General features: G+C 33.7%; 1 non-coding gene across 1 annotated transcript; it reads right to left on the bottom strand.

Moving 5' to 3' along the window:
• Positions 1-10064: 10064 nt before the first annotated feature.
• LOC128040842 (small nucleolar RNA R71) lies at positions 10065-10171 on the bottom strand. The gene has a single exon (XR_008195648.1). It is a non-coding gene; the product is annotated as a small nucleolar RNA R71 (small nucleolar RNA).
• Positions 10172-10605: the final 434 nt, after the last annotated feature.

The following is a 10605-nucleotide window of genomic DNA, read 5'->3' as shown; positions in this document are numbered from 1 at the left end:
ACTACCTAAGGCCCAAATTGGCCTAATAGGTCAATAAAGGTCAATTTATGCATAAAAATGCTTATTTTATACTTAAGCTACTAGCACTAAAAATAGCACAATTAATCCTAAAATACCTAGAAAACAAGCCCCTAAAATGTCAAAATGTACCAAAACTACCACCTCATTTGGTGATAGGTTAATAACCACAAGTTTTCTCTTCTGTTATACAATCTTAACATAATCTTGCTCGACTTAAGAGTGGTATTTAGGTAAATGATACGGGGTTTCGCACGGACCAAGATCGAGTTGCCAAGTCACGAGAAACTCCTACGAAAACCCTAAACCATTAGATCTGAAATGAAACAGAAAATTAAAAGATTAGATTTTTGAATTTTCAGATCTGAAATAAAATCCCCAAAACAGTAAAGAATCAAATTGAGAATAGAAATAAGTGTTAATAAGGAATCTTGAAACCCTAGAGGAGATTGCGATTCTGCCCAATTGAACACCAAGATAGTTTTCCCCAAATTTCGACAATCTGATTTCACCCAAAAAGAGTATGGAAGAACCCTAGAAATTGGGGATTTTTTTGGGCTGATTCCTTAAGATAGAAAAAGGCTGAAAACACAATAAAAACAGAAAATAAATTAGATAAAGATTCAGCACAAGCAGAAATAAAGAAAGAATTGACAGTAAGAAATTAAAAGATAAGTCCTAAGAAGCCTTGAAATCCCGAAAGATCTCACAACTCCCTTCAAACGGCTCTAATCTCCCCTCCAAAGAATATCAATGGCAAGAAAAAGGTTGAAGATGGCTCCCACAATCAAAAAGATTGTTAAAACAACTTCTAAAGAAAACTCAAGAGAAAATCCTTGGAGAACTCAAAGAGAATTTTCACTCAAATCAAATCTGAAATTTTCAATGTAATTGTAATGTAATGTAGGGTGGCTGGCCAAGCCATATAAATAGGCCTTTCAAATGTTTTCCTAATTTAATTAGAACACTAAAACTAAAACTAAAAAAAAAACTCCTAATTATTTTAATATGGAAATTCGGCCAAGGGTCTTTTATTTGAGACTCTTAGACCTGAATATAAAAATTTAAACTAAGTAAAATAAATAAATAAATAAATAAATAAATAAAATAAAACTTTACAACTTGGGCCACTTTGACAATTTGGCCTGATTTTCAACTAAGTATGGGTGGATTTCTTGATTGGGCTTGGAATCTTCTTATTGGGCCTTGCCTCAAGAATTTGGGTTGGGCCTCTGTGACTCGTATCATTCCCCTTCCTCAAAAAGATTAGTCCTCGAATCTGAAAAATCAAATGGGGACAAGTCACCACATTGAAAGATTGACATGTTTTAAAGCATTCAATCCTCTCAAATTGTTTCCACAAACCCCGAATAAATCGCGAGTAATAAATTAAATGGTAAACGTAATCGTCACAAGTAGGTATTTGAAAAGGTTCACACGGTTCACAGAGTTGCACAATCATACCATGCATTAATTGACGGACTATAGATTCACTCACACATGCATCATAAAAATTATGAAAAACAATAATCTTTTTATCAACCATCAAAACAGATAGATCATCAATAAATAAAATAGGACAGTCAAGCATGTTTCGATCTAAGTGTTTTACAAAAATTAAATCATCAACATGATCTTTGTCACTATCCGAGGAGTACAAAGGTGTTTCAAAAGTTTCAAGCATCTTACCTTTATAATGAGAAGAATAAGGGTCGATTTTACCTTTTCCATTTAATACAAACCTTCGCTCATCGGGGGCATAGTGTAGTCGAAACTCCGTTGTTGAGTTAACCTTTGTCAAATGCAACTCAAACTTCATGTATAACCATAGAAACTGTTTAAGGCACGAATATAAATTGAAAACAAATTTGGTAAATTTCGTTACCTTATTCAAAAACCAAGTATCAAAACAATAGAAAGTATTTGCACACAATAGATGATGCTTGATTTTCCAACAAAATATACCAAAATAGATTCCAGGTTTAAAAACTTGATTTTGATTAGTCATGCCGAAGTGTAACAAAGATTTCATTAAACCAATCAAGTTAAACCATGAGGGTTTTCGCATACATACCAACTTACATTCAAAACTTTTTTTATTCACCAAAATAGATTTGCACAAATTCAGATTTTACACAAGGCAAATCAAGAGAATAACAACTCACGCTTCCTTTCTTAGTTCGTGGCAATCCTAGAATAAAATCCATGGATAAGTCTACCCATGGTGAAGTAGGAATCGGCAAAGGAGTGTAAAGGCCATGAGGCATTACCTTAGATTTTGCTTGTTTACATTTGATGCACTTAGAACATACCTTTTCGACATCCTTCTTCATATGTGGCCAATGGAAGTGTTCTATCCCACGTAAAGGTGGTAAACCTTTAGGGGACTCACTAAAAACATCCACATAATCCTGCAAAAGACATTGAAACACACTAGGCAAATATCCATTAATGTTAGATAGAGATAAATAGTTTTGCCTAAACCTCACAAGGATACAAGGTTGTTTATTGAGTAGGGCTCTCCGCACATCTTTTTTTGTTGTAATCAATTTTTTCTCTCTAGTTTTTCCACTTGGATTCACTCACCTTTGGGCCATTTAAATTTTGACTTTTTCACTACTAGCCTCTTTTCTCTCTGTCTTTTTTATTTTTCCTTTCTCCCTCACCCCTCACAAAATTTCATCATTTTTAATTTATCTTTATATACATCATTGGGATTTAAAGGAGCAAGAGTGAATTTTCGGCCTTTAAACACAAGAGAGTATCTATTGAGCTTGCCTTGGTGTGTAACATCACGATCAAATTGCCAAGGTCAGTCCAAGGAGCAAGTGTGCCACATGCATTGGGACCACATCACACCATACCTCATCCTCGTAATTCCCGAGCTTAAAAGTGATCAAGGACTGTTTTGTAACCTTAACTTCTGAGCATTCATTAAGCCACTGAAGGTGATACGGCTTAGGGTGCTCGATACAAGGTAACTTTAAGGAATCCACCAAATAACTGCTAACTACATTTGAACAACTCCACTATCAATCATAAGTGAACATAAGTTACCTTTTATAAAACACCTAGAATGGAAAATATTGGTCCTTTGGTTATCACAATCGTCTCCCACTTGGATGTTAAAGGTGCGGCGGAGCATCTTATTATTATTATTTTTTGGACTACCTGCAAAACAAACACTCAACACTCAAAAAGAAAAATTAGCAAACCTCACCGTTAATCACTCAAAAAGAAAAATTCAAATTCTCAATGAGGTAGAATTCAATCTTGTGAGTTCTTTATCGGAGTTTATATCAACCAATTAGAGAGTGTGAACCAAACTACCAAAGAATCCTAATTTGCACTAGGATGCCAAAAGCGACGAGACACCAATTGATTTGTGTTGCACCGAGGAAGGATTGTGCACACGTTTAAATCCTACTAACACAAGAAACAAGAAGGTGTTAGATATTGTAAAGGAGAATAAAAGCAAACAAATGAAAACCTACAGCTAAGAATCAATAAAAATTGTTGAAAACAGAAAACCCGAAAAAGCATGCGAGTAACTTGACAACTTCGTTCGAGGTGTTCCCGATCTCAAAAATCACGAAATTAAATCTGGAATGTCTTCAAATATTGAATTTTGATCTGGAAAATTTGGGCACCAAATTCAACCCGCTGAATTTTTTAATTTTTATTGGATTTCGTCTTTTTCAATTTTTGACTTTTTCGACTTATTTTTTTGGGAAATATTTTTTATATTCAATAACAGTGCCACAAATATGTATGTAAAATTTCAGATCAATCGAAAACGTTTACCCACTCAAATGAATTTTTTTTGAAAATTTTTTGGGTAAAACTGCTGTTTGTAATTTAAAAATAGAGATCAGTTTAGAAATCAACCAAGAACACCTAAAACGCCCAAAATCGATACCAAATGATACGGGTTTCAGACGGACCAAGATCGAGTTGCCAAGTCACGAGAAACTCCTACGAAAACCCTAAACCATTAGATCTGAAATGAAACAGAAAATTAAAAGATTAGATTTTTGAATTTTCAGATCCAAATAAAATCCCCAAAACAAGAAAGAATCAAATTGAGAATAGAAATAAGTGTTAATAAGGAATCTTGAAACCCTAGAGGAGATTGCGATTCGCCCAATTGAACACCAAGATAGTTTTCCCCAAATTTCGACAATCTGATTTCACCCAAAAAGAGTATGGAAGAACCCTAGAAATTGGGGATTTTTTTTGGGCTGATTCCTTAAGATAGAAAAAAGGCTGAAAACACAATAAAAACAGAAAATAAATTAGATAAAGATTCAGCACAAGCAGAAATAAAGAAAGAATTGACAGTAAGAAATTAAAAGATAAGTCCTAAGAAGCCTTGAAATCCCGAAAGATCTCACAACTCCCTTCAAACGGCTCTAATCTCCCCTCCAAAGAATATCAATGGCAAGAAAAAGGTTGAAGATGGCTCCCACAATCAAAAAGATTGTTAAAACAACTTCTAAAGAAAACTCAAGAGAAAATCCTTGGAGAACTCAAAGAGAATTTTCACTCAAATCAAATCTGAAATTTTCAATGTAATTGTAATGTAATGTAGGGTGGTGGCCAAGCCATATAAATAGGCCTTTCAAATGTTTTCCTAATTTAATTAGAACACTAAAACTAAAACTAAAAAAAAAACTCCTAATTATTTTAATATGGAAATTCGGCCAAGGGTCTTTTATTTGAGACTCTTAGACTGAATATAAAAATTTAAACTAAGTAAAATAAATAAATAAATAAATAAATAAATAAAAATAAAACTTTACAACTTGGGCCACTTTGACAATTTGGCCTGATTTTCAACTAAGTATGGGTGGATTTCTTGATTGGGCTTGGAATCTTCTTATTGGGCCTTGCCCTCAAGAATTTGGGTTGGGCCTCTGTGACTCGTATCAGTAAACCCCTCCAAAAAATGTCAACTCCAAGAAGCAAACTTGGTCCAAATGCTTAGGAAAGTTCACTTCCACTTCTTTCAACTACTTGTTGGTATACTATAATGACTCAATTTTGGGCTATTTCGAAAAATGTGGCTCTATAAATGATCTATTGTAATTCGATGTAGCCAATTAAACTAGTGTTCGCACTTTAGAAGCTTGAATATAAGTATTTTAATTAAGTTTTAATTACATTTCTTTAGGTATTAGTTAAATTAATAAAATGTGTAATTTGACTCTTTTATTGACCTTAGGGGCCGAATAAGGCCTAAGGGTGAGCTAATATACTTTATGAGTGTGCAGGAGACCATTAGGAGGCGTATTAAATGAATATTGGTCGCTAGGTTGCAACATGGAGCATGGGATGTTGGAACCTAGAGAGCAGAATAAAAGAATTCCAAGACTGCCTTAAATGTCACCACACAGCTTGAGGATGTCGTGACATACCCCTAGAGACACCCTGATGCTGAGCATACTACCCTTGATTTCACGAAAGAGGACCTAGTGTGTCGCGACATCGCCTCTATGCAATAAATAATTATGAGCCAGGGGCATTTTGGTTCGCACAATCAAATGTTAGCATGAAGATGGTAGTTGACCTAGGGTTGAGGACGATGACCACCCTAATGTCTATAAATAAGCTAATTTAGCACATGTTACAGACACCTTTTCATATTAAATAATTTTCTTTTCAGATTTAGTCTTTAGATTTTCTCTTTTCTTAGGTTTTAGATTTTTTCTCTTGTTATTTACTTTTGTGGAGAAATCGAGTTCTGGAATTACTACCAAACTCTATGAGGATTCTGTGCTTAAGTTTAAATACAAATTAGGCTTCTTCTAAACTGTATTCTTGAATTGTTCTTTGTAACACCCTATACCCGATCCGGTCGTCTAGCCCGAATACTAGGACGCAACACCATTGTCTCGCATCATGTTCATTTCAAATCGTCACATTATTACACATGTACCTTTTTTTTATATTAACATAGCATTCACATAAGTTGTAAGTAATAAATTTACTTTTTATTGATAAAACATGTCAAGAATTCGTTAAATAAACATAAAATAAATACTAAACTTGCATTAGGACCACTTAGGAAAATTTCCCAAAATTGTTACATATGTATCAATACTTCTGTCAAGTGGTATCGATACCACTTGAAAAACCGATACCAAACTAGCTTACAATTTCTTGTTTTAAAATCTCAACAATTGAAAAATATCGGTACTACTGAACATGTATCAATAATTTCACCCCGAGTATCGATACTCGTGATAAAATATCGATACCAGCAAAAATGACTTCCTACACTTCAAAAATTTTAGAGGTATCATTTTTAAAACCCGAATATCGATACCTCTACTCCAGACCTTAAAAACACAACATATATCAACATACAAATTATACCAGAATAGTTCTAAATGACATGCATTAGTTACCTCATAAAATAAACACCAAAATGTTCCATATAGCAATCCCAAACATCATATTTTAAGTCCACAAATCATTAAGCTTAATAGGCATGCAATCAACTAAAAACAAGAGCGAAACCAATATAAAATCTACCACATTGCCTTGTATTCCCAAAAACACAAATAATAAAAGAACACCTACTAATTGAAACTAAAACTCTAGCTTGGATCACCACTTGAGACCACACTGCTCACACTGGAACTACTTATCTACAATGGTTAAAAAGAAGTGGGTGAGCTTACCAAGCTCAGTGAGTGTTTAGAACAACCATTACACAAGCAAGTCATTATGTATCAACAAAGCAAACATGCAACATAATCATAACATCTTCTACTCCTATGTCATTTTTTACACATTTAATCATCTTTCATGAATATTTACACATTAATCACATGAATATTTAAGCATATATTACAACACATATTAATCATATTTAATCACTTTCAGTCACATTTTATGATAGTTTGGCTCTTTAGGATATGAAAAATAATGTGGACTCTATCACCACATATTGGATACACGGATCTCCATCACACCAAAATGACTCAAAGAGTCGAACATGTCCCGTAAATGAAGCATATAGCCAACACTCTCCAACACACCTAACAGACATATCCTGGTGAATGAAGCTTAGTTCACATTCCCTTATCTCTCCTAAAATTGTATCCTATAGCATGCCAACTATATCCAATGACCTCATAAGATCACAAGGCCAAAATATCCACATTATTATCACATATTTACTTACCGATTTTTAGCACATATTCACTGCATATTCACATTTGTAGCACAATATAATCACTGTCACATGGCATGAATAACATACCCTCATATTTAGTTTCACATCGGTCATCATAAGCTTATAGCATATGTCTTAGCATCTCATATATGTTCACAATTTCACAAGCATACATATATCATATTTTATCATAGGTGTGAGAACACTTACTTTCAAAATTTAGAGTAGGGTTTTAGGCTACCTTTAAATTGCCAATTACACAATGAATCATCTACGAGCAGCTTTTCCAAAATACTCACCAGAAAAATACTCTTTTGCCAGAAAGTTGAAAGCTTAGACAAGTTTTCTTTTGCCTTTGTCTCTACTGGTTGAAGGTCCTATTGGCTCTAACACTTCAACAACACAACCCACAAAGCCAACAATTATTCATCGACTCACATTAAATAATCAAAATTAATAGCCTAAGCTACGTTCACTATTAATCGAAACCTTTGACATTGAAAACTTTAAATTCAAATATCTCAACTTACACTTAATCTTTTTGCACGAAACAAATTTTGTTCATCTACATATTCATCTATGACTAATTCCTAACCTTTAAACTACACATTTTAAGGTATCGACATTTTTCGACAAGTTTTAGCCATTATGACGAAAATTCATTGAAACTCAAAAAAATTCTTAATGAAACCTTAAATTAACTTTAGAAACTTTCTAACCATGTTAAAACAAGTTGAAAAATACTTTGAAACCACATTTTAACAACAATCCCAAAATTCACGATGAACAACCAAATTTTTAGATTTTATTTAAAACATGCATTTTAATGGCTAATAATTCGATTTAAAGAACTAAATAACATTTAAAAATATTAGCAAGATGAATGGTTACCTTGAATGGAAGGAAAAAGAGCTTTGGCAAAAATTAGGAAAACTCACTCTTGAAGAAGATGATGAAATTAAATAGATTTTGTTCGTGTTTTCTTAGTTTGAATGGAGGTTTATAGTTCAAAGGATACTGGAAATCTAGAGAAATTAGGATTTGGAAAGAAAATTGATTGGGAGAGATGGGAGAGCAAAGGGATGGCACAACTAGCAAAGAGGTGAGAAATAACTTGAAGCATGCTAGATGGAGGTTTTTAGGTTCAATTTAAAATTTTGGTTAAACTACATCATAAAAACTCTCAGTTTTGACACATTTGCAACTCATTCCCTTTTTCAAAATTAAAGGTATTTAAAACTTATTTTTAGAAATTTTCTTAATTTCCTAATAGCCATTGTCAAAAACAATATCGATTACGAACCTTATGAAATTCCAAGCACATGTAAGCTAAAATTCCTAAAATATCCTAAAAAATTCTAGGCCCAATTTTGGGGTGTTACATTCTTTATGTTTATCCTTTCATTCAAATTTATATCGTTTATTAGATCCATGAGGATCTGATCCTCCCATGGGGGATTAGCGAGTGGAGGTATGATTAATTAACTATTTTGTAGGGATTTCTTAACAGATCAGCTATTTAGTAAAGGAAGAATCTAAACCCTAGGCCTGACAACCCCTAGGATGTCATTATGGTAGGAATTAACCCAAATTTGGTAGAGCCTATCTGGGAACACCTTAACCTTGAACCGGTCTGGATTGTGAGTTCGGAAGATAAGTAGTTCTTGTCTACTCACTATTCCACTAGACATATCGAAAGATCCTACTGGGGTATTAACTAGTTGATTGAACAAGAAAGCCTGAGACGACAGTTGATTATGACTACCAAAGCGGGCTAAATACCAATGCCTAGATTTGATTCTTATTCAATTATTTGATTTCTCGTTTCTCATTTATTTACTTTTATTTTATTTTCTTTCTTATTATTTTTAGTATAGTTTATCACAAACCTTTTTTTTAATTCCTCGTACTATAATTTGATTAAAGTATTGGTTAGGTCTATTTATATTTAGATTATAATTAATTTATTGCTTGTCCGCTTTGGGTATGATCCTTAGAGGACTTACCTACTCCATTGTAACTATATTACAACCTAACGTGTATACTTGCAGATACCGCTTTTCCCATCTTTTGTGCAGGATTTCTACTCTGGACGTTGGTATGTTCAGAGGCGATTAAGTTGTTGTCGCCGTTGCCGGGGAGGCAACGTCACTATATTAGTTTTAATTTTTGCATACTAATAGAATACTGAGGAAATTTTTAGGTTATAGTTAATAATTTAATTTTCCTTATTTTCTACAAATTTTATCTTTTTGGTTTAGTGTATGACTCGTAGTAGAGGAACACCTATAGAGCCAGTCACAAATCTAGAGAGAATAATCCGAAGAAATCGTGGACAACATAGGAACAACAACAAAAGCCAATGTAGAATCAATTACCTGCTAAATGGAATTTGCCACCACATGAGAATCTATTGTTCGACAAAGCTAACAATAACAATCTAGAAGATCCACCACCATCACAACTATCTACAAATATAAATATGGCACGTAACTAGAGCACTTTGAGAGAGTATGTGCTACCAAATCTAGATATGGTTCAAGGGAGTATAACGAGGCCAACTATCACGGCTAATAATTTTGAGATTAAACTAGCTATGATCTAGATGATCTAGAATAATTTTCAATTTCACAGAACAATGACAGAGGATCTAAGTCAACATTTAAAACAATTCTTACAACTTTGTGATACTTTCAAGTATAATGGGGTTACTGATGACGCCATTCATCTTCAGTTGTCCCCCTTTTCATTAATCGATAATGCCTTCTCTTGTTTAGATTCATAAGTACCAGGATCAATCACGACATGGGACAAACTCACATGGAAATTCCTAGAAAAGTTCTTTCCTATTAGCAAGACGGTCCAATTAAGAAGGGAAATTTTGATGTTTAAGAAGTTATAAGGGGAAATTTTTCATGCAGCATGGGAGCATTTTAAAATGTTGATTCAAAAATGCCCACACCACGACTTGACTGAGTGGTTAAGACTACAAATTTTCTACAATGGGTTGGATGCGTATTCGAGGTCAGGATTAGATGGAGCAGTAAGATGAGCCTTAATGAACAGAACATACAAGGATGCATATGAATTAATAGAAAGTATGGCAATGAACTCCTGCCAGTGGCCAACTAAACGATATACATATGGCCAAAGACTATCTACGGTGAAGGTTGTTCAGGAGGATTCTAGATATCAACAGTTAGTGGACAAAATCAACTGAATAGAGGCTGAAAAGAATGCAGCGTCTGTGTATAGAGGAGACAAACCACTCTTCCACTATATTAATAATCCTACTGAGGATGTAAACTATATTGGAAATAGGGGTGGAAATCCCTATTTAAATACATACAATCCCAGATGGAGAGACTAGGAACACGAAAATATATAGACCTTTTCATGCCTTT

The sequence above is a fragment of the Gossypium raimondii genome, chromosome 4 (genome assembly GCF_025698545.1).
Source record: "Gossypium raimondii isolate GPD5lz chromosome 4, ASM2569854v1, whole genome shotgun sequence".
Classification (NCBI taxonomy): Eukaryota; Viridiplantae; Streptophyta; class Magnoliopsida; order Malvales; family Malvaceae; genus Gossypium; species Gossypium raimondii.
This window is presented reverse-complemented; position numbering and strand designations above follow the sequence as displayed.